Below are 26,964 nucleotides of genomic sequence, written 5' to 3' on the forward strand. Positions count from 1 at the left end.
TATTATCTTTTACACATTTTATTTTCCTTTCTGTCATTACGATGACAATAAATTTTATACGTTTAACATTACTTCATTCTTCAATATGCAATTGTAAAATATACATATTAAATTATAGATACATATTTATTTCTCTGCGAGTTATTCAAAACTATTTTTTAATATTTAAATTGATTTATTAAATGCATTTTCAATTTACAAATAAAAATTCTTCGCGTTCAATGTTACACTTCGATTTTAAGAAAAAGATTATAATTTGTTCAAGGAAAAAAGGAAATGAATGGATGCATTATATTCATTGAACAAAGGAAGAGACAACGTCGTATCGTTCGAACTACCGTAATGGCAGCTGTCTATACGCCCACGTCATATATTCTGCGACATTGATAACAATGTTGAAAGAAATTGCGAGAACGGATACATCTTTGCAGGGACAAAAAAACGTGCCATGAAGCTTAAGCCATCAATTCGGTCGGATCTTGGTCTACCTTCTTCTATACCGTTATGATATATCCGCTCGCTGTTAGAAGAAACGCAATTTTGCTACAGTAAATCAATTTTTGCCGAACCAACCAGACTCAATAGCGTACATATTTTAGACGCTAATCATAATATGTATAAAAGATTCGTATAAAATACATGCCAAAGGTCAATAGTAAAAAAATATAAAAAATTTGAATTTCGGTTCCAATCAATTTAGCACATCGATTTTTGTATGATTTAATTTGCATATGAGATTTAAAATCGATACACTAACAAATTCCATGTATATATATGCATGCATATTTTGTGAAAAACGTGTGGCAACCGATAGAAGCGAAGTATAAATAACTCGCTGTTGCTCATGGAAGTCTAAAAGTTACTGGAGCGTAAGTCAACGTCCTATAATGCCGAATGGAGTAAAAATGTTTTATACAATAATTATTTTTCATATATTTTTACATTTTTATATTTAGAATTAAATCGATCGAAAACATATATATATATAAATCAGAAGAGAATAACTTTGTTATCAGATTTAATTATCTAAATAACTAATGCTGAAAATTTAATATAAACGTTAAAGATTTTTTTTTTTTAAATAATTCAATTATTATATTATATTATAAATACTATTTCATATTAACATACATATTATATGCTTTATTTTAGAGATATTTTTACAAAATGACAAAATTTCAATTATTCAAATTAAATTCGAAAGAAATGATCAACTTTAAATCGATCAAGATTCTAATTATCTACTAATAATATTTCTGAACACGTTTAAATTATGCGGATATTACAAAATAAAAGAATTAAGAATTGAGTAAAATGATTCCTCACTGATAGAAGCAATATTCCGCGAAATTAAATGAAAGAGAAACTCGATGAAAGAAAGATCTTTTTTTTCAATAAACAGTCAACCAATTTTTCCTATTTACAGGAAAACATCCATTTTTTTTTTGTTACTTTCAATCACGTAGAGCAATGGCGACTTTTCTATAACAATCTTCTCTGCATTGTACAACACCCTTCCCGTTGCATGAAATGATTCAATCCTCGATTTTCCCCAATCGTGCGACGATTCAGGAATCCGTAGACGTCGTCGTTTATAGGAAACACACGTGCGCGCAATGAAGCTCAAAATTACGATATCGTTTCGAGTATCGTATCCTTGTTCGCCACTCGCGTATCCGATTTTGTCATGTGGCTGCTTCAAATTTGCCAACTTTAACGAGGTAACTTGGAAAGTACTACGAGGGCGAATTGAGGTTCTCTATTGGATTTCAAGTTATCGAGCGTTTCGCGTGATGCGGCTTCCTACTCGGCTTTTACGAGTAACCTCAGATCGCGCATTGCTGTGCCCAATACTCTTTCACTCTCTCCCTGGGGATGCGTATTGCCGGCCATAAAAGCTTTCGCCCTCTTGCCCTTCCACCCAAATAGGAATCCAATTTCTGAATTGAAAGCGGATTTTTATCATTTGCCCGTTAGATCGTTTACCTGAAACGCGACGTGTTTGGAACCATTTGCTATTAAATATTTATCGCAAGAAAAAAAAAAAAAAAAATCTGTACGTGAAAAGCAAATTTATTAAATCAGAAACTTGTTCTTTTAAGAGTGCAAAATCCCAGAGAAAAATAGATAAATAAATCTAAATAAAATTTCCCTCGGGAGTAAGATAAAATTAAAATTTTATGTAAAATAATGCAAATTCCGTATCTTAAAAGATACAAATTGCTTATTTTATTATTATTACGATCCGTAAGATATTGTACAATACAATCGCAAATTAATTCCATTCTGCATTGCAATGATTCAAAGTGGAGAAACAGAGAAAAATAAAAAACAAAAGATATTATTTCTGCATGCTTTTTATGCGAGGCAAAACAAAACGAGAAATGAAATGCTTTTATCGAATAACTTTTTTGCAAAGATAAAGTGCTATTATTAATTAGAGAAGGCTCAAAACTGTTCGGAATCATTAGCTCCTTTTTTGTATTGCCGACCTATTCTCTTGTTCCTAAGGGAAATTAATCGATGAAACGAAAGACCTCGAAAAAGTCGACTTTTAATAATTGTATTCATTAATATCTCCTCTAAGAGCAGTCTCTTAAACGATATTTAATCCCTTTAAATATCATCATGCTGCGCAGCATATCGCAGTCGTATTTTATAAGGTACGAGACTTGACATGAAGATAGACTCCTGGGGTCGCTCTCGTCTTCGTAAGAAAAAAAATCTTGTACGCTCGTTATCAGCGCTGAAAATTTAATTTATATCTCATTTCTCTCTCTCTCTCTCTCTCTCTCTCTCTCTCTTTCTCTCTTTCCTTCTATCACATACTCTTCCGTGAATGTTTGTGGAAATGGCAAAAAAATAGAACGTCGCTAATGGCGATGTTTTTAGAGTTTTTTCTCCCTCATTATTTTCCGAAAAATCGTTTATGCGCACGAAAATATTTTTCTTCCAAATAAAAGCGTTACGTGCGACCCCGCCATATCGATATTCGATATGTGTCCAAAGTATAACGCGCATAACTTTTTTATTTTTCCGGTTTTCATCTTCTACAGATATTTTAAAACGTTCCTGTGCGAAGATAAAATTTCTTAAATTGGTGACATAAAGAAAACAAATATAGTGTTATCGAAATCGTTTCTATCCATAATAAAATAGCCTCAACATACCAAGTCATAATATTTACGGAACATTTTCAAAAATTACATGATACTCGATCGTAAATAATTCTGTACATTCGTATGCTAACAGTTGTATGCAATCACTATTCAATGATATATGCGCATATGTAATTAGCTTTTATTGAGAGCTGTGTGCACTAACGTGCATAGATAATAACCGGCTAACAATAAACTATATATTGTGAGTTGATTACCATACAAATAGTCAATATTTATCTAACCAATACAATGTATTTACAACGAAGAGTATGAAAATGTTATAAATAATATAAAAGCAATTGTTAATAAGAAAATAAAATATAAATGACTCTGTATGTATAAAATATATGAAGTCACTGTATTAGTGTTCAACATTTTTTGACCAATTTGGGAACAATTTTTTCTCTACAAAAAAATCCAAACACTTCAACTTTTAAAGTAGTTAGCAATTGAAAGTAGAGTCTCTTTTTCGTAAATTATGCTTCAAAAATTCAAACCAAATTATATTTTTATACCAGTTTAAAAAAATTTTAATTAAATATAAAAATTTATTAAATTTAAGATTTAATTATGAAGATGTGATTTAAAATAATGAAAACTGATTAAATGGACAAGTATAAATAAAATATACATATATGTATCTATAAGAGATAATAAAAAATAATAAATTTTTTTCGAGATTTCATGTGTATATATTAGACTCATCTTTAGATTTAAATTTTTCGATAATTGAATTCTTTGATCAATATAAAATCTTTTAAAAATTCACACCAATTCGTTTGTTAATAAAAATAAATATAAAAATTTATTTAAAGATTTAAACGTGAGATTGCGCGAGTTTTTGAGATCAACAATTTATTTTTATGATTTAGTCACATGCACCAAACTGTTTTGTTAACCTTTTGATAGATATTTTAGAAACGCTCTAAAGAGAGCGATTCGATTTAAACTCTGTCAGGCGACATGGACATTGGCCGACACAATCTGCGATACATGTTATTGAGCTAAAATGCGAAAGTGTGTGTGGCGTGTGTGATTAGCGGCGCGCATATCTTAATTGAAGCTCTTATCTCGAAAATAAAATTGCGGTAAGTTTACGAGTCGACTCGAAACGATAACGCGTTACCCCGTAAATTCGCTCTTCACGTTTTACCGCTATCGCAGCATAAACATTGGCTCGATTCGCAATTTGGTCAACGGCCAAAACGCGAATCGCGCCGTCGGTTTTTTTATTTTTCCGAGACACGTGCGGCCACAATCGAAAGTGAACTTTTGATCGCTTTCGAACGAATATCGATACGAAACGGTACGACTCCTTTTTCAACGATTGATTGCTAAATATGAATGCCGCGATATCGGCGCTGTGGATGGCGCGATAGTATTGCATTGTATTCGCAAAGGGTTGGAATTGTTCACCCGTGACTGATCTCCTGTTCGAGCAAAATATTATTTTGTATTTGCATATATTAAATAATAAAACATAAAATTAAAATAATTCCATTCCAATTGTAATTTAATATTATCTTAGTTAATATATTCTGCGTTTTATTATATAAGAAAATCTATTAACATTTATTTACTCTAATATTATGTGATTTATTAAAATTATTTAATTAAAATAATTAAAAAATAAAATTTAGTCAATAAGGGAATTAAATAAATATTTTCAAAAATAAAATATATTTTATATTCTAAGCACGCGCATAAAAATGTTCAACTGCGAGTATTTCAATTCAATTTGACATACGTATCTAGAAATGATCGAAACTGCTCGCTACTGATACTATCGATTAAACTACTATCGATACTATCGTTAAAATCGAGCTCCGCAGTACTCTCGACGGCATCGGTTACCGCATTTTAACATACAATGACGATAATCCGACCCATATAAATCAGCAATGACCGAACAAATGCCGTACTCGATAAATTCGGGACAGGGACAGTAGAGTTAGAGCACGGTTTCGAGGCAAAAAGCGGATGACATGATCGAGATCGCGTGACCGTCGGTACAATGTCGGCATAAATTATTTATGAATTACGGTCCATTGGTGCAAGAGCATAAGTGAGCGTATATCTCTATCTGTGTTATGTATATGTATATGCATGCCTTTACATGACGCGTTCACGCGGTGCAGCGACCAGTAGAAGCCGCATTCTTAAAGGTAATGTTCATCACATCGCATACCAGAATGCTCGACGGGGGCAGCCGCCTTTTCAGGACGCACACGAGAATCGTGAGATGATTGTCAAGTTCCTTCTTTGAAAAGTTAATCCCCGCAGCACATGGTTTCACGCTCGAAGCTTTCTGTGTGTGGCGAATGAATGCGCGCGGAAAATGCTAATGTCGCTTCTTATCCGTTCGATCAACGGAGAATTTTCTACAAAGGTGAATATACTAGTAATAGTGTGATCATAATTAATGCATAAGATGAATCACAACTAGCGTTAGAGCCACTTCTTTCTAACCATTAATCAAATGAGAAGAGAGGTATATTCATTTTATGCTAATGAAAACGTGTTTGAGATGGAAATGTCAGATGTAAAAAATTCATTACAACTATGAAGTTATATAAATGCTTTAAATGAATAATTATAATACTTTGAAGTTGTATAAATGCTTTAAATAAATAATTATAATACTTATAATAATTATAATATAATATTTATTGGAATAATATTAAAAAAAGATAAAAAAATTCACATATTTATAATGCAACATGTAAGAAGATGATATATATATAAAGAACAATTCAACAACGTGGTGGATACACAAATCCAGATAATCGTTATACCTCACAAGTGCACACGAAAGGAAGATAGTTGCGACTATATACAATGCGATACATTATCGCAAATTGCACGTATCCACCGAACATAGTCACGACAATTGTGCCGCGGATGCAGGTAAAGTCATAGGCGGTTATGACATGGTAATAAAAAAAAAAAATGTCTTGCTTATGAGTATATTATAGAAATACTTATTGTGTTGAGACCGCATCGTAGATAAAGAGCTTAATGTGAACCAGCAGTGCACGCAATTTTTTCACGCTTGGGAGAACGCGTTACGATTGTCTCGCGTAGAAAAATAACCGTATACACGATCTTAACGTCGTAATTAAAAGCTGCAAATGCGATTCACAGAAAGATGAAATCTCCAAAACACATTACGTAAATGTAAAAAAATTCATTACAATTTGGCAGTATAATTCATTAAGCTGTAACTAAAAGTTATACAAACGCTTTAAATGCTAAAAATGCTTTAAATGTATTATTTATCTATCCGGTTTATATATAACGCAGAATTTTTTGTAAGTCACTGCTTTCATTATATAATAATGACATTACTTTTTCACAGTATCTTGTCTCATCGCGAAGAATATATCAATATACCGTTTTTTTTCGTTCACCGCAAAAAAAAAGATTTTATAAAAATTCGTGTGCGCATGTGCAATATTAAACTATTTTTTTTATCAACAAACAATTTTATACTTACAATGATTAAAGCTTACAATGATTTAAGTGACAGATGCTAGTTGGCGCGCTTTAATCTGATTTGTTCTAAATCGCTGCAAAAATGCAGAATCCTCATGCAAATATATAATCACAAGTGGAAAAAAAAATATCCCGTGCCTCATACGCGTACAATGGCGCGTTTTGTCAAGTAATATATTGCAATATTTCCGACAGTTTGCGTTTCAATTTGTTGCGACACATATTAACAACAAAGAACATCTGTTTCGCACGTCAGACACTAATTACGACTTAAATTAGACATGTTTTTTAAAAATGAATGCAAAAATGTAAAATATTGCGTTCTTGATACTTTGCGAAATATAGAAAGTGTAAAACGAAGTATTGAGTAGAGAAAGTGTAAAATAAATTTTTCTTTTTTTTTTTTGTCGATCTGGAATATATATAATATATAAATATTAAGCTTTTATTAAGCAAAAACTATTTTTACTAAAAAATAATTTTAAATAACATATAACAGAAATATAATCTTCATATACAGAGATTGTTAGAAATAAATCCATTAAATAAGAATAATCGCAATAATTTACGACATTGAAGAAGAAAGCAGTTCAACCGATTTAAAAATAAATTAACTCCTCGTTATCAGTAGTTTGCATTGTTAGTTTTTTCCGGATAATATATATCGGATAATCCTAATCGGAATGGAGTCGGATAATTACACGCAGACAGAATAGGGAATTAGAACAAGTAATCTATTCGTTCGAATCGAATGCTGTACAATCGACTTCACATGTTCTCCGAGACAAAGATTTCCGTCGGTAGAGTAAAAAAAAGGAAAAAAAGAAAGCTTCTTTTCTCGATGAAAAGCATTGGACAGAGATTAAGAAAGCATTCGTCCGAATTTTGCCGTGCCATTTCAAAGATTGGATTTTTATGGAGGATACTTCTTCGTATCAATCGTCCTTTCTTGGCGACAACATTGACTCTAGATGCTTGCCAACTCAAATATAAGTATAGCAATATCAAAAAGATTGCATCTAAAATTCAGGTGTCTCTCGCAATTTCCGATATTCACAAAAAAACTCAATGAATTTAGTTTAAAAAAAAAATAACGTTTTTGAAATTTTTGTATAAAAAATATTAAATATTAAATTTCAAAAAAAAAAACAGCCACTTGTAGCATTCAAATATAATTTCTCTTTTTTTTTAACAAAAAAGTATCTGCTATTTTTATTTATATTTAACTTTACTTAAAAGCTGCAGCAAAAGTTAAAAGAAACAAGAATAGAAATCGTAAGAAAATTGTACTCACGTTAATACGGAAATAAGACGTTCACGTATCCAAGGAGAAATCCTTCTTTTATCTGAAATAAATGAAGTACACATGTTAAACGAGTTAATAAAAATATCTTCATTTAAAATATTATTTAAGTACAAGACAAATCAAAATACTTAAAAATTTGAATTTTCCATGCTTGTTCCAATTGTTAATTTTAAGTATCGATAAATAATAATCTTTCTTCTATACTGATTATATCACAAGTATATGATTATATCAGTTAAAATTTTTTAGAAAATAAAATTAATTATTTTTTTTATTATCAGTTTCTTATCTTAATATTAATTATTCTATCCCGAAAATGTGATATATATTCTTGAAAAGGATAAAAAACATTCAATAAAATACATATTTATGTAATAAAAAATATTTATGTATTTTAGATAATAAAAATTAAATATTTTAAATATTTTGAGAAACGACAAAAGTTTCTTTCGAAATGTTCTTTTTATACATTAATACATCGTCGTTTTTCACAATTATGCAAAATCACGAATCACGAATAGAATAATATGCGATGTAATACAACGGATATGAGTCGGATAAAATGTCCAAGAATGGATCTGGCCGAGTTTTTGCCAAGAGAAAAAAAAATTGTGAATAAATAACAGTTATAAATGCGCATTATCGTCGAATTATTATGCCACCTTCGCATGGCATGACTCGTGCAAAATAATGCTAAGTAATACACGAATGAAATAGCTATGTATATGCGTGTAAGAAAAAGAGATTTTAATAAGTCACACAATCGATGAATTCAAGAGACTCGCGATGTAAAGAAATAACTTGAATTGGAATATAAAACGTCGAAATATTAAAAAAGAATTCTTCAAAATTATTTCGGAGCGCAATTATTTTAGAACGAGAAAAAAATAAATATATATATATATATATATATATATATATATATATATATATTCTGAACAATTTATGCTAATCACACATTAAGAACCATATGGGCACAAATCCTTTTATCATTAAATTTGAATCAAAATTAAATTTTCTTGGTGTTTAAATTTACATTGATATAAAATCTTTTATTTGCGTCAAATATAATTTTTATTTATTGTCACGAATTTTTAGAGCAATGATTCGCATAAAGTAACAAGACTAATTGCTATTGCAACGCGAGTGGTATGATAATGGCTGGGAGTTAAAGTGCAACGAGCGTGCGCGCAAAAAAAAAAAACGATTGCAAGAACGGTAATGACAATGCACGCGCGATATTTTTTTCTCCGTAACGTCCACGCGACGACCTGAATTTTAAATAGAGAAAAGTAGACACGTTAAAAATCTCTCGGACTTACACAGGGTTTTCAAGTTACATAGAATCATACAGTGCCGTCCGGATCAATGGAGAGCTCCTCGGTCAACAAAATTTATTTCAGGTAAGAGATTTACTTTACTTTCAATTTTCGACAAATTGTATAACAAGCTTCCATCAACGTAACTCCGCTAAATTTACAAAATGACAAAGAGTGATAAAATTTTTCACGCAGTAAAATTTTTTATCGGTTTTTTTCTTTTTTTGACAAACGTATATAAAATTAAAAAAGAAAATTAAAATTTCTTTTATTTTAATTTCAAGTATTTAATAAACAATCGACAAGCATTTATTTTTTCTTTCATATTTAATATCATAAAAAAATAACAATGTAAAAAATTTAATAATAAACTCGGCATGTCAAAGTTTAATCCACTTCGCTTTAAAAAGAAATATTCGCGTATCTCTCGAGTACGCGAAGCCCGGACTAATGTGATCCTCTCATGAAACACGAGAATGTTCTATTCGGCGATGTAATCGCGTCCCTTGTCGTAGGCAGATTCAATTAAGCGCTGGACATCGCAGACAAGTAATAGAATATCGAGTCGAAATCAAGTTAGATTTTCGGTGACTGAGCAAGAATTTCAATATGCCCAATTCAAGATGTATGCTTAATGTTGTTTAAAAAAGCATGAAAAATAGAGAAAACATATATATATATATTTTGATCGTCCCAAACTTATCGCATGCAATATCATCACAATTATAGATTCTTTGAAAAATTTAATAGAAAGAAAGGATTATAAGAGACTAGAGATCTTTTCTTAATAAAAGTAAAATCAAAAATAATAAATCTTTTTTCCTCGTTTCAAATGGATTTTACATAAATTTTAATAATTTTCATTTTTATAAAATTTTCATTACAATTTATCGAAGTTATGCGTGCGATTTGCGATTTACAATCCATTTTTGATTCGACGATATTTTGCGAATAGAGTAAGAAAAATGGGAAAGAGAAAGCGAATATAATGGTTTTTTATATTGATTTGGTTTTAATGACCGGGGAAAGGGGAGTTGACACATAATAAACAAACGGTGCTCGGACAGGAAATTCGATTCGCGAAAGTCGTTTCGATGCTCTTTATTCATGACGCTCGACTTCGAGCGCAGAGGAGATATTCGCTCGCCCCTTCGTTCACAGCGTGTTTTATCGCGTAATCAAGCCAAAAGCGAGATCTACGATCTTCGAGCTTTCTCAGTCCCTTTATCTTGGAATAGAGAGAAGCGAACCAAACGAGAGACGATCTCCGTTACGTTCTCCTAAAACTCATTCCTTCGAGGTGATAATACGAGAAACGCGAACCGCCCCTGAGAATTATTTCGCACGAATACTATTGCGGATGGAATATATTCGACAGATAATTTTAGAATTTTTCGAAGAATTTTCATAATTCATTCATTTCATTATCCATTAATTTATAGATTTTTTTTATTAATACAGAATCAACTTTTTTCATAAAACGATAATGTTAAAGTCATTTTTTAACAGTGATAAAGTAATTGCATTTTTTTCTCAAAGAACTCGTGTGATGTATTTATTTTAAAAATCCTTAAAAGCAAATGTTTTTTTAATCTAGATATAATATCTATAGCATTTTATTCACATTCATATCTATTCATCGTTACTAATTAATATATATAATATATTAATTAATATATATCACAATCTTAAAAATTGCTCAGCTTACCCTAACAATGTTTTACCCTAACAATGTTTAACACCTATTTTAACTTCTCTATATTATTATTTTACAGATTAAATTTGTTTTATATGTTCGACTCGTTTGGTTCGTCTCCGAGACACCATGTACATTAGAGACTACCCTTGGGTACGACTCAGCAATGTTCAACAAAATCGAGTTCTCGTTCGCTTTATCCGAAGCTTCCGCTTTTCAGTCGATGGAATGCGAAAACCCGCGAGAGGCATCGCTTATACAGAAAAACAGCTTCCGCCGTGTCACGAATATTGGATCGGTTCCAAGTCGCAAATCGATTGACCCCCAAAATCAATCGAGTACACAGGGTGTCCAGAATTTACAATTCCATTATTTCTCCGAGCAATCAAAAATCAATTTTTGCCGCAATAAAAACGTTGTGGAATAAATTATTTAAATATAAATGCAGATTAAAAATAAATTGTAATGTTGAGTAAACAATACTTAAATATTATATTAAATTATATTAAAATTATATTTTGACATTTGTGATACAAAATAATTATTAATTCACAAATAATTAATATAAAGATAATGGATCAAGAGATCTATTAAAGAAATACTGTGTTATAAAATCTTGAAAAAAAAAAAAAAATTTTTTTTAATTGATCGTGTAAAAATGGTTCGCTAGATCTGGATCACTCTATATATCCCTTCATGGATAACGGAAGAAGTGCATTCTCGATAGAGCAGATAACTGCATCGCGAAGCAGCAACCTGTCAGATGGTAACATCCCCTGACATTTACATGCAGCGGAACAATCATACGTCATCTCGCGATAAAAGTTAACTTCGTGCATACTAGCCGTTCTCGAGTATACACGGTGTCTCAAAATAAGCTAAAAGCAAAATTCATTCTTTTAAAATTTCAATTAATAATAAATTAAAATTTATATTTTTATTTATCCGATTTGTATGAGAAACAAAAATAATTTGCAGTTTAAGCTTACTTCAAAAAGGAATAAACTTTAGATTTACACGAGTACGTTTCTCAGATAGAAAGAACAATTGTGGAGTTTAGCCTCTGCAATTATTATTTTTATATACGTGTCTACATATAATAAAAACAGATAAGTATCAGATAGGCTCTCGTAACATTTATAGCCATTTAATGGCGATTACGGACGAACTCAGCAACGTGTAATAACGCATATTATCGCATTACGTGCGCACAAACGCGGTGGCAAACGGCACGAAACCGAGCCGGATATAATCGCGCATTGTAAATAACGCCTTCAACACGTATACAATGTATGTATGACGACTATGGGGCTATTTTGCGGACATATGAATCGCGTGTGCTTTGCGAATTTACAACATTTACGGGAAAGTTTAGATAACAGTGTCCACTTAATTTTAACCGGGAAACTACCTCGACATCGCGTTTTTAATTGTAAAAGTGTCGTCTAATTAATACTCTGAGGCTCGTTAGGAAATATTTGTCTATAATCCTAAAATTTCCTTATTAATTTGAAAAAAATAGACATCATAGTATATCCGAGATATATATATATATAAAACTAAAAATATATTTTGTATATATAATATTTTGTATATATAAATATATACAAATTTATTGAAAAAAAAAATAAATAAAAAAAAAAGAGTTAGTAAAAGCTTTCGAAATATTACGTACACATACACTTCACTTGTTTTCCCAAAATTAAATAAAACTAATATAAAAATATTTCATATAATCCAATATAGAATATTTTCCGGAGATATACTTTTAGCAATAATCCTGTAACTATACACGAGATTAAAATTTTCATTTGGGCTTTTCATTTATTTTTTATTTACGTTGCACGCGCAAAAAGAGAACATTCAATTACATCAATGTAAACATTCTTCCTACAATTGTCGAATTAATAGAATGTTATTGCGGAATTATTGCGACATGTGGAGAACATGTAGTTATTGTCATTGGATGACTACAGGTGACGACCTAAATAATGTATTCGCATGTTGCAATTTACGCATCGCAGCCGATTTGCTTCTACCATTTCGAATGCATCGACAACGACAATGCGTATGTACGTATATACGCACATACGATGCCACATCCAGTTTCCTCATCGAGACAATCAGTCCTCTCGTAACGCGAGCTTAAACGCGGATCGATTCCCCGACCGCCGCGGCACGTGTCAGCCTCGCGCTCGCATTGCGCAATCCGCGTCTGTGCGCTCGCCTTGCGCAATACAAATATCACAATATATGTATATCGCACTGGAAATCTAAATTATTAAATTAGCCTTAATATAAGGTGTGCACGATATCTAGTCCCGATGTAAGCGACATGTAATCAAATTATTTGACAAATTATACTTATATAATTTTTAGACATTATTCCAAAATATATATTTTATAGAATGCACGAGAATAATATGTGTATAATAGAAAGAGTATTACGTAATATAATATAATAAAATTGAATAAAATAACATAAAAATTTTTAATTATATTACTTTTTTAATGAATTTTATGTTTATGAAGTTATAAATGTCATACAGTTGCATTTTTTAAACAAACAAACGAGATATGTAATTAAGCTTATCTAATGAACTGTTATGAAAGTTGAGAAGAAAAGGAAAAATTAAAAATCTATTAATAAAACAGATTCAACAAATTAAAATATTTCACAATGTCACTCTTATATAAAACTGATGTTGCAAGATACCATTGCAATGTCAAAGTTAAATAAATATCTAGTATCAATATCTAATAACATTAAAGAGACTTTAAATTTTTATTTGTATATTTAAACTGCACTCGCGCGCAAGTATAAAAAATAAACAAATAAAAAAATTATCTTATCTTTTATCATGAATATGCATTAGAATTGATTTAAAATATTTTACTTTAAAATATTAGTCGTATCTCTGTAATTAGAAAGCAGACTTTATACTAAAAAAAAAAAAAAAAATTTCATTATTTAGCAGAATAATCCTTTACACAAACGGGCATAATATTTTTTTTGAAGAGAATGTACACATTAACAGAAAAACGAATGTATATGGAATGTTTGTGTTTTATCTGCGTACTTAATTAATTTTGCGAAGCGCACATCTCGCGCTGCGATGATGAAAAAAAAGGCGTGGTACGAAATTATACGGTTAAATAATTTTTATTTAAATGGAAAGAAGTTTCAATTTGAATGCGAAAACCGTTATAAATATGTTTTATATTTTATAATTTCTAGATTTAATTTTGCGCGTGTCGATTTTGACAGGATTTAAAAATCCAAACATGCATACACACAACACACACACACACATTTTCTTTCTCTCCTTTTTTCCATTTATTTTATAAAGTTTTGACCTTGTTTTTATACACAGACGATTTCGTACAATGTGCCAAAATACTGAATGTCAATCAGCACAAATATTCAGTCGCGAATACATACAGCGATTAATAAACCATAATGATCTTAGAAAACATAATATTTCAAAATTTATTCGATCAAATTGCAATTACATAATTCAGTAAATCGATACGTCTAGTAATCGTTTATTTGTGTTAAAATAGAAGACGGATATTTCATGATTTTCCTGCAGAAATAGAATCCAGATAAAAACTAGATAGTATACAAAATTGGATATTCTAAAATATTTGAAAATATTTTTCGCAAATATTTTTATGCGCGTCTATATATATATATATATATATATATATAATACTATTTTTAAAAATTGATTTTTTGGGAATTTTGATATCGTAACTCTGACAACGCTTAACTCAATTGTGTGGAAATTTATATCCTGTACACAAACTTGAATTTTTTTCTATCATGCTCGTTAATCCTTTTGCAGTGCAACGTTCTGCTGTTAGCCACATAGGTTCCTCTTTTTCCATGTAAAACAAAAAAAAATAGAGAAAAAAATAGATTACATCTAAAACATTTCAAGAAGCAACAGTGAGCGTGGAAGTAACAGATTACATTGAATTTCACTTTTTTCGTATGTATAAAGTTTTTTTTCCATACACAAAAAATTTCATTTATCCACTTGATTGAATGAAACCTGCAAGATTTTTAAAAGTTGCAAGAAAATTATCTAACTCTTCTATTAATATCAGAATCATTGTCATTTTTCATTATTATCTTATGTTTTGTAGTTCTATTTGTATTCTGCGTAAAAGCTTACTTATTCTCCTTAATAGGTTCTTTTAAAAATATGCGTCGTATTGAGGTATGCCAAGTGTACTTTCTATGCATACCAATAGTTTACCATAAATTTCTTTCCATTGGGAATGTGTACGATCAAATAAATAACTTTCGTCGCAAAGAACGAGCAAATGCATTAATGATTTTCAAAATCTTCATGTTGAAATTACAGAGTAAAATTCCGTGCTATATACAATACTGTATCCCTTTAAAAGTGGCCCGATCAATCAGCAATGCCATTAACTTATTAAATAATAAATATATGCTCGCATACAACAAATATAATTAGAACCCTTTCTGAGGTTTTCGAAAATTGCTGGACGAATATTGATAGATACATTAGAAATATCGGAGGTCAAACTGTAGAGAAATTCTAGTTATAGAAAGTAAAAGTTCTGATATATCTCGTCTAATAATAGAGAAATCCGATATATAAAAATTATAAAACAAGATTAAAAATTCTAATTCTTATCTAATATAAATTTTCAAGAAATGCGTATTAGAGAAATATATTTTAGAAATCAAGGTTAAAAAACGTAGGTTCGTCTATAATTCTTGGTTTCATGAATTTTGCTAAATAATTAATTGAGAACATTTAAATACACAACATACGATAATTTTACATAAAAAAAATTAGTAATTTAATAGGTAGATTAAATAATAAAACAAATAATAATATATTTTATCGATTCTTCCTCGAGAGATTACAAGGAGGTGCCTCTTACAAGTGCGCATAAAATAAAGGCAATTATAAACTTGGAAGTAATAAGAAATAGAATAAATGGTTATTTATTCGCGCCTACAAATCCCCTAAGAGCGCGTAGCTCACATAAATAAAGTATACGTACGTGGAATATAGTATACTCCGGCTTACATCGTCGCGGCTGGAAACTTCAGGCATATTTTTTAACTACGAAGCGTGTACACTAAAACTCTAGACTGAGAGAGGAGCTTTATTTTCAATATATTTCCGTCCTTTCAAATAATCTATACATTGGAGAGGTAAGCTCATTTGCTTCAAAGGCCGAATAATGAATAAAAATAGACAGAAACGAGTGAAACATTTTAATATCAATATTTCGCGATGGAATGAGAAAATTTATTGCTATTTTAAAATATCTATTCTCCAATTTTCAATATATATTTACAATTATAATATAATTAGTAACGATAAACTATTAATTTAATATAAGTAAATAATTAATTTATTTTTAATTTTTGATTTATTACTTTAATTTTTTCTCTTTCCTTAAGCACACATAATTAAATCATTATTAAATATCGATAAATGTATAAAATATAGCTGCGCTTTCTTTTTCGTGATGAACTAAATATACGCGAATACGCGCGTGGGAGTGAACGGAAATAATGCGGTCATATAAGTGGAAGGCGACAAGGCAGGTACCGCAGATTGTCGCGAATGTCGACGTCATCGTCATCGTAGGCGATTTAAAGCGGCCGTCGTCAGGATGTAATTGGTTCGATAACAATCCACGATCTGTGCAGCCGGTGGATGCGATTAAATGCGCGCCTGCCGTCGTAAGCGAGCCGTGATAAAGTGTGCCCGTATGCGGAATAACGATCGCGATCGTGCCATTCCGCGGACCGTTCGAAATTGAGGCATAATGTATTCGAGGCTGTACGAGAGTGAGATTCGATCACAGAGGAAACTACGCAAGGTATCTCTTTACGAAAGATTGTACAGCACTGTTTTTCAAGACTTATATAGAATATCAAAGAGAAGGCTATTTAATACAAAAATATTAATATCGTGACTCTACGCGGGTCGCAATAAATGCAATATGTCGTAAAAGACTATTTATTATTAAAAATTAATTAATAAAGACAAAGGAAGAATCAATAAGAATCAAAAAAATATATAAATCTCAAAAATACATATTCAAAATTTGTCCGATTTCAGTGATTGTAATTGTGAGATTAATACACAAAATATTTTACTGGAAATGTAATTGGAAATTTAATTCAATCAATTTGAAACTTCGTTCATCCAATCTTCAAAATTAAAAAGCGAACAATCGAGTTTTTATTTAAGAAAAAATCAAGTTCACACTATTAATTATCTCTAAAATCTCAATTATTGTCTTTTCAATAAAATGTATGCGTAAAACTATGCAACTAAAAAAATTTCTATTAAATTGAAAATTGAATATTTATTTTTTTTACGATAAATATGTCATCTCCAGCCACCGATCTTATTCCTTGGCTGCATAAAATTGCGTCACAATGACAGCATATATGTATAAGGAACGTTACCCATTTATCCGGGCGAGCTAATAAAACGACACAATGCGCAATTTGGTCATCGTCGATGAATGGACGTAAATCTCACAAGACATTTTCCTCGCGTTCATGATATAATAGGGAACGAACGCATAGTTGAATGGTAAACGACGATCGTTCTCTCTCGCGGATCGAGCGAGCGCAATGAAAGGCATAAATCGCTATCGTTTGAGTGAGCGCGTGACTTTAATACACATAAAACGCGATAATAGCGAGAAATATGTCAGTTGCAACTATTAAATGCACTTGATACCTTTTCATGCGTATGTAAAATATCTGCCACGAAATAATTGCTTTTGAAAAAAAACTTTTTTTTTGTCTGATGAATATGTGTGTATCTATTTGTGTGTAATGCAAACAAATATTTTTTTCTCCCTTGCAATCGTATTTTATGAAGAAATCTATTAAAAACTTTCTGTCGTTGGAATTGCGTGTCGGATTATTATTTCAATAATAGAAATTTCATTATCAGAAATAAAGTTGAGCAAAAGTGTAAATATATAACTCTGTAATATCAAGTATGTAATAACAAATATAATTCTCTAAAAACAAATATGTAATAACAAATATGCTATACGAAATATGTAATATTAGAAAGATGTTCAAATTTGAAGTCAACTCTTTGTCTAAAGTTTCATTTTAATCTAATTTAAATGCCAATACTTCCAATTTAATCGAATATCTTTTAATATTGTGAAACAGAGTCATTTTATATGTGCATGATGGTTTGCATCAAAGTGAAATTTATACGATATTCGAGAAATAAAGAAACGATTGTGAAATCGATGCTTCTCGCGTATACCAAAATACGCTCGTATATTTCGACGATAACACGCTTCGAAAAACACCAGACAGTGTCAACCAGTAATATCGCCGTGGAAATAACACACTTTTGTGATAAAAAATAATTTACAGACAAAGCGATGACTTTGCGCATCACGCTTTCAATTATCGCGTTCAGCGCGACAACAGTTTTCACGCTGAAGTTAGGGGCGTCACAATTTATGACAGCACGATGAGCGCCTGCCTTGCGGTCCATTTACAGATTTACACGGAACGATTACTGACGTACATATATAGTACATCATTATTATTTTTTATATGTTCCATCAAAGAAAAAGATCCAGTTTTCGTAAATTACTACTGGCTGTCTCAAATGAATAAATATTTTCAAAGTCTACATTTTATATTAACAAAATACCTCTTAAAATTTGAAATAATCCAAAATAACAGACATCTCGAAAATTGGAAAATCTTGAAACAATATTGTATCAAGCAATTCAATTTTTATCGAAGATAAATAAAATATACATGTATATGAAAATAATACTCGAAATAATAAATAAAACAGATTGCTGTGCAGAAAACTAATATTGCGTCAAAAAGTTTGCAAAAGAAAAGCGAATATTTAAATCGAACAATTATTTTATTGATTTCTTCAAACATTTCATTGATATCATATTCTTGTATATGTTCTTTTTCTAATTTTTCGGACATCTGTTTTTTTTTTAAATACAGATCGATAAGAGAAAGTAAACTGCTGTGAGTCCAACATACAGACAAAGAGATCGAGATAAGCCTGACGAGTGTTCTATCAGTCAAACACAACAGGCCAATAACAATGTGACATGATCTGTTAACTTTTATCCTAATGATTTCTCGCCTCTGACGATAGCGTTATCTGTCAATTAGGTAAACTTGATTTGCAAGCCGAGTGTATGTATGTCACTCACGTAAGAAATACAAATCCGATTGTATATAATTTGCTTATAATTACCGGACGATAAATATTTAATTTTGCTCGAAAAAAATTGCATCCAAGAATAATTAGAGATAATTAGATACGTGATAAAATTGTAACAAATAAACGTTTGTGAAAGAGTGAAAGAGAAATAGATCGATGAATAAGATAAACTACATTATTTAAAATAGCAATTTACATAAAATGTTATACATGATAAAATGCAAAATGCGCCTCAATAGAATGTTATTATTAAAAACGTCAAAATTCAGCGAATACAACAAAGGAATATTCACGATAATGTATTTCATTCATAAATAGAAATCAATATGACATGCGATATCTTAATTGCGATATCACTCTGGAAATATGATATGCGAAGGGGGCTAAAGATATGATGGGTAAACATGGGCTCTGGTTTTGCGCAAATTCTACGTAGCCTTTCTTTCTCTCTCTCTCTCTGATCCTTTACTCTCTGATTCACTCACCGTGTATGAAAGCCGAATGAAATGGACCATAATATACAGAGGCATGTAATTTGCCGGGAGGGCTTCGCAACTATACGCTGCTTTCAAATATTATATATCTAGCAAAATTCGCATCTCATCGCGATCCACGAAATTACTAATGCGGCACCGTGTAGAGTGGAATGGCCCGGCGTTCGGCAAACATCTGGCGCGTTAAGTAATCGTGCGGGGCTGCCGATCGCAACCAACGAACTATATATTCGCAGCCCATTTGCAAACAAATCTCTCGAGAGTATGTTATTTTTGGCATGTGCGCGAATGGAAATTCGGTATGTGTGCGAGCACATGTGTGTCCAGAATCATACATTTTGTACCGATTGACGAGAGATCAAATTGAGAAATGTACGGTTTGTTTTGAAATTTTTCGCGAATTACGAGCATATAAAAAATTTCAAATAGATATCTTTCAATAAATAAATTTTATATATATATAATATATAATAATATATATATATATATAAAGAAATATATCAAATAATGGATAACTAATAAAATTAATAACATGAATAAATAAATTATATTATATTAAAATAATGGAAATGCTGTGTTCTCAAAATCAAAGAAATGATTATCGTGGTTAAGACGCGATTAACAGTAATATTAATAAATATTAATATCAGTGCATCAATTAAATGATAATTCATTTAAACACGATATCCGGCAATTACAACTAACCTTACTCTACTTCATCTAGAAATTCCCCAGCTGTTCATTGTCAATAGAAGATTAATAATGTCTATTTAGACTCGATTGGCTAGACCTATATATAATATTAACTAAGCTAATGCTGGATTAGCGATTCGCTATCCTTTGTACATTACAACTCTATGCGTAATACAGCGAAATGAGATTCAGTTAATTAGGATTAGTGCCGGTTATTGTCGACATAGTCGACAATTTATAATGGGATATTGCTATACATACGTATATATATATAAATTACACAGAAAATATTGTAGAAATAATTTTTAAACAATTATAACAATTATTTAATCCAATAGTAAAAATCTATTAAAAATTAGATATGCTGGAACGTTCGCAATTAAACGTGAAAATAAAGGGTGTTAAAATTATTTATATAAGAGATACAGATAGAGATATTAATTTAATATTCAATTAAAGAAGTCACCATTTCTATAATTCACGCTGTTTTCCTTGAAAGAGTTAAAGGACGAACATCACGAACGTGTCAGGCGCTACATAATCATTACAAATCTGCCGGCTGCATTCTGAGAAGCGGTAGTTCCCCTTCAAGTCTCGTTCTCGCACGAGAACATCTTACGTAATCCCTTACCTTTCTCGCTTTCTCGCCTCTCTTTCTCCTTCTCTCTTTCAGCGACGCTCAAGCTTACGAGTCTTCAGAGTTCGCGCACGTGTCAGATAGTTCATCTTTCTTTCTTGCTCTCTCTCTCTCTCTCTCTCTCTCTCTCTCTCTCTCTCTCTCTATTCGGATCTCTATCGTTCGTTCTCTTTTCTCTCCTTCTTTCTCTCGTAGTTTGGCGTGAGCGGCAGCCTTGGCCTTTCAAACGAGATCCATCGAAGCCTTCCTTTAGGTCGACTCGTCCTCCTCTTTTCTTCCTCTATTGATCCTAGAATATCACACACACATACGTCTTATCATATCATACAGGAACGCAAGAATCTCATGTACATCCCATGACATTTTTAACGCGTTTAACTCTTCCTTCCTCTACAATTTATCCTCATTGTATCTTGTTCTTTTGCATTTATTGTTCATTTTTCATTTGTATAATAATTACAATAATTATTTTTCGATTAATAATTATAGAGAATGTTTTTATAAATACATATAAAATCAATAAAGTTAATGAGAGAAAGAGAAAGAGAAAAACAGAGAGAGAGAGAGAGAGAGAGAGAGAGAGAGAGAAAATCACAATTATTGCAACATATTAAAATTTTAAATTATTTTTTAAATTGTTAAAACTTTTTTTTATCGCGTATAATTTCATATAGGATCTACGATTAGAATATGTGATACTATTCTAGGACATTTTATACAAAAATAATTATGCTGTTAAATTTATAATTTTTAAAACGTGGACAAGAATTATTTTCGATATAGCAAGTGCTTCATTTGATAACTCTGACTATTGAACTATGTGCTATAGAGAGACCTCTTGTCAGAGTATGGTCATATGGTAAGATAAGGGACACATGACGTGACCGAAATAAAGACTATATTCGAACAGAATGATACCGATACAGTAACTGACCTTCTCAATGCAACCGGTTTTACATTCACAGCTTTCTCTGCCCCTCCTGCAGCTCCATAACTGCTGGGCCCTCTTACTCAGCATTCACTGGATTGCAGCAGCCGCACTACTTTGTCCTTTATTACAGGAATAAACCACGCGATCTTTTTCGTGTCTCTTATGAAATTGCGCGATCGTAAATGACGAAAGGTTTCTGGTTTTGAAACAGAGGACACGATTGTGACACTATTACACGTTATTGACACCGATAATTGTGAGTCGTTAACGGACACAATATCGTATGCATATGTTATCGCATAGATATTTCATACAAGGATTTTTTCATGAATTTAAAAAACACAGATTTCTTCTTAGTAAAGATTTGAATAATTTTCTAATTTCGAAATATATTACCAGTAATATTTCGAACTCAATTTATATCAAATAAAATGAGAATTATTATAACAGATATCCGATTCTAGAAAGACATATACCTGTGTGCTGTTTCATAGGTAGAAAATATCAACAATCGTCCATCTTACCCTTCCCTCTTCCCGACTGTCAATGTCAAGGCGTTCTTACCGCTCGGGAGTTCGATTCAAACGTCACTTCCGCGAACGTCGATTCGCAAAATCGCGTCACGTTCTTTATTCGGATTCTTTATTTCGGTTACTCGAGCGAGGCTGTCGTAACTCTCGCTTGATCAGCGCGATCAAGAACGAAGAAGCAAGCGTGAAATGAAAATCACGAGAAGAACGCACGAGGCTTGCGAAACACTCCTCACTCGACGAAATCTCGGCGCGAACTGACGCACGAGCACTGCTTGCCGTTTCGAGCCGACGAGGAAATGCGCGTGATTGGTTGCCGACGTGCTCGTCGCAACTGTCGCGTCGATTGGTTCACCAATTCATTGCAAAATAAATCGAACAATTTGACCGTGAATGTATAGACAAAAGATTTGCGTCACGAGATAAAGGCCTATGAGATTATTATGCATATATATATATACAGTGTTTCAAGTTTTTTCCGCCAAACTGTGCCAGTATGTTTTACGAATAGAAATAAGAAAACAATATTATTTAAACATAAACTTACAAATGTTTTATTAAAAAGTTATAACAAAAATGAGATTCTTATTATTAATATGGTAACGACGTGTAACGACGATCTATTATGTTTATTTTTGTTATGTTTATTTTGTTTTCAATACAAAACTGACATCGCTGAAAAATTTAATTTATCATCGAATAAATTTCGTGTTTGTTATTCTTGTTATAATTTTTCAATAAAGCACTTGTAAGCTAATGTTTATATAACATTTTTTTCTTATTTCTACTCGTAAAATATACTGGCACAGTTTGGCGGAAAAAATCTGAAATACCCTATATATACATATATGTATACATATATATTTATATATAAAACATATATATATTTTTTCCATATTTTAAAAATATGAGCTGATTGCGAGTGACATTCGATTTATACTCTTGAAATAGTCCAACTGATAAAAAATCTATGATCTTACGATTTATGACACGATTATCTGGAATACACGTGGCGATTTAATGGGTCTTTAATATATGTATATAGTACTTGATTTCGATTTTATATTGAACTATTACTTTTCTGTGCGACGTGAGAGAAAGAAATAAACATCATACTGAAGTATATTAGCTGTCTTCTGTTCTTTATCGAAAAATGTTCTTTCTTATAAAATTGTACTTATGTTTCTCTTTCGAATTAATTCCCGATTAAAACTTTATTGCTGCGAAAGGAAACGTTTTGCAAAGAGATTGTCATTCGCGGAACACATGCATAGAGAACGCGAAGGAACAGTTTCAATGCAATTTAAGAGTTTATGTGTTATTGTTCTCTCAAAGGTTACAAAAAAAGCGACGACAAAAAGGGTTGGTTGCACATTGAATCAGCAAACGGCATTGTTGCATATCCGCGATTTTGAATTGCGACAGCCTTAGCGAATGCAAAACTCGACAGTGCACGAAATCCTCGGTCTGCTGCGTCTGATTATATTTCCTGCGCGCGTGAAATTAAAATATGAAAGGACGCGTATGAAAAAAAAGGTCTTCGTCGTCCAAAGACGGACGACAAAAATCAATGTCGTTCGATTTTTATCGGTGCAGTGAGCGATACAACTCGGTCGTGTTTCGCAAGTATCGCGCTTTATGCCAATCAAATAATACAATTCTATTTTCGTACCGCTCAGTCAATCTAGCTCGCTTAGATTTTTATTTCGCTACTTACTGATAGATATTTGTCATATTGTGAGAGAATATCGTGACGAAAGACCTGTAAAATTTTTGACAAATACGACTAACAAGGTTATTCCGAATTGTTTGAAAATGCCCCTGCTGTTAAACGTATTCAAAGTATTAAAGTATTATGCACGGTCATGTGCTTTTCTTTCTTACTCGGAGAACAATGCGTAAGTGTATAAAATAATAGATTAGAAACAATGCATTAAACGCGCGCGTTAACAAAAGCTCCTCTCGCTCAAATCCTTGAATCTTCTACCTTTTCCAAATCCCATTTTCTAACGGCTTTGCCACGCTCGGCTTGTCGCCACGTTAAAAACTTTCGGGACTACCGAGGCGGACAGTTTGTCCGTTTTGGCCCGAATCACAGGAAAAGGTAAGAGCGGAGAATTCAATTGGATTTGAATAAAAAAAAAGGTGCATGTGCGTCCGAACGTAGCAGAAAATATCGCAAATTGCTCTCGGTAAACTTTTTGCACTTTTTCAGACATTGAAAGTCCCTGACAAATCAATCAACTTTAGTATTATTTATAAAAATTTATTCTAAATTTAAACTAAAATTTGATCGTATAACGAGAGATTATTTTCAATTTTCAGCTTAATAAATATTATTGATATTTTTAAATATATACTTGAATATTATTGATATTTTTTTTAAGAAGTGAGTGAATGCGCAGAATTAATTTCGACAGATCTGCATATAAATTTTTATAAAAATATTTTTTTTTTTACAGATAATACAACAAAATTTTCACATCCATTCTCCTAAATATTCATTCAGTCAATTAAAACGATACGAGATAAGTTATATATTCCAATTTTCATCCGACACATATTTCTCTTTCTACCCAATAAATAATAAAAAAAAAGACATAGGTCATCCCAATTTTCTAGCTCATCGTCAACCACAGAACGGTCGACCTGGCACGTTTTCTAACGCAAACAAAATACAATTGCACATTCGTTTCAAGCTACAACGTCAACTTCCCTATCCGATGACATAAAACTATGACCGTGTTAAATATCAAACGTGCGAAGCTATTTTCTACACGAATCTGTGTGGAAGTCGATCCCCCGACCTTTTCCCTCCTACTGTCCCATGTTACGTTTATTGTTTGCGCAATTTTCGCTTTTACTTGGCTGATACGAGCAAGCAAGCAGGACTCGGCCTCCATAAAATTTTTCGTCATTGATGCATATCGTCCGTGATAGTCCGAGGACAGCCATTAATTCCGCGTCGTTTTCGTGACTGTTAACTTCGAGAGAGAAGTTTAAAATAAAATAATAAAATAAAATATTAAATTAAATAGTAAAATTAATATTTAAATTAAATATTGAAATATAATAATCAAATAACGCATATAAAATTAACAAATTATTTATACATACATATATATATATATATATATATATATATATATATATATATATATATAAAATGCATATGAAAGATAAAAAAGTTTGATTGAGAGAAAAAAAAAATATCAAAATATTATATATAAATTACTTTTACATAAAAACATAAAATAGTTTGACAAAATAATTGTCCAATTGAAATAATGAGACTTTGGGGAGAGAGAATAAGTGTAGAGCAAGATGAGAAAAAGTTCCGGACTGAGGTAGGCAGTTTATGAGTGAATTTAATGACTTAATCGATATATCTAACAACGAGAATTTCTGTTCGCTTTATTTATGTCGCGCGGAAGTGCGTGGCTTATCGCGATCATCGTGCTCTTCGCGCTTAGCGACGAAGTAGCCAGTGTTCAGCGAATGAGCTTGACATATCTCTGCGAGATCTCGCGCGCAGAAACCGGCGTGCCAGACGACGTTCCAGACAGTATTTCCAACCGGCCGTAATTAAACTACGAAATGGCAAAAAAGCATGCCCCGACAGGAACTTCATTTGCGCGATTAATTACAAAGATGAGCGCGAATCGCAAATGTGGGAAAGATTGACTTAATCAACGGTGCATGCCGTTTTTACCGTTATATGTTCGCCATCAGATATTTGTAAATATTGCAATTTTCTATAACATAATTATATAACGTTTTATAGAAAATAAGAACAAAGAGAAAGAATATATTTTTAATATGACATTATACTTTGATAAATAAAATAATTAAAAGTAATATTTTTTTTTTTAACACAACAGAAAGTTAATAAAGAGTTTATTGACTTGGGCTAATTTTATAATCATAAAGAGTTCCTATCATTGTTAAAATTTTGAAGAGAAATAAAATAAAATATATTAAGACTAAATCATACTTCTCGTTACCCATATTAAAATTCTGAACAAAATTAATGTTACAATTCATCGTTTTATAACTTTAGAATTTCTTCGATTAGTTTTCGCTCCTATATATTATCTAGGAGAGTTAAGGGATCGTTATCACGTCTCGATGGTGATATTTTTGTTTCTTATTAGACGCAAATAGCAACATAATTTTTTTTCGTATTTTCTTTTTGCATACGCGTAAATGTCAAACAGTGGTTACGCACTTTTCCGTGACGTATAATTAAACGAACCGCGCACGCAGCTATCCGCTCGATGCATCTTCGTGTTGCGAAACGCCAGCGATGCGACGCGATGAGACTAGATACCGCCCGGTGATGTTCTCACGAGAATATTCACTTCGCGTCTTGATACACTTTCTCCAGGTGTCAGGTCTAGTTACTTTGATCCTATTGCTTTACCCGATAATATGTATATATATATATATATATATA

At 31.5% G+C, this 26,964-nt stretch overlaps 2 protein-coding genes across 7 annotated transcripts in view; both read right to left on the reverse strand.

The window, feature by feature from the left end:
* The window catches only part of LOC126858902 (beta-1,4-N-acetylgalactosaminyltransferase bre-4-like), a 100,112-nt gene that overhangs the window by 56,039 nt on the left and 17,109 nt on the right, over positions 1–26,964 (reverse strand). Inside the window, exons 1-4 of one of the 6 annotated variants that reach the window (XM_050609597.1) lie at positions 22,455–22,785; positions 21,982–22,174; positions 21,042–21,336; positions 7,951–8,002 (exon numbers count right to left, since the gene is read on the reverse strand). The gene's annotated coding sequence lies outside the window, so the exon portion shown is untranslated. The other 5 variants (XM_050609589.1, XM_050609607.1, XM_050609629.1 and 2 more) reach the window with 5 other exon arrangements.
* The window catches only part of LOC126848717 (sperm flagellar protein 2-like), a 65,376-nt gene that overhangs the window by 11,792 nt on the left and 26,620 nt on the right, over positions 1–26,964 (reverse strand). The gene's annotated exons all lie outside the window — the stretch shown is intronic.

This window comes from Cataglyphis hispanica, chromosome 1, assembly GCF_021464435.1.
Source record: "Cataglyphis hispanica isolate Lineage 1 chromosome 1, ULB_Chis1_1.0, whole genome shotgun sequence".
Classification (NCBI taxonomy): domain Eukaryota; kingdom Metazoa; phylum Arthropoda; class Insecta; order Hymenoptera; family Formicidae; genus Cataglyphis; species Cataglyphis hispanica.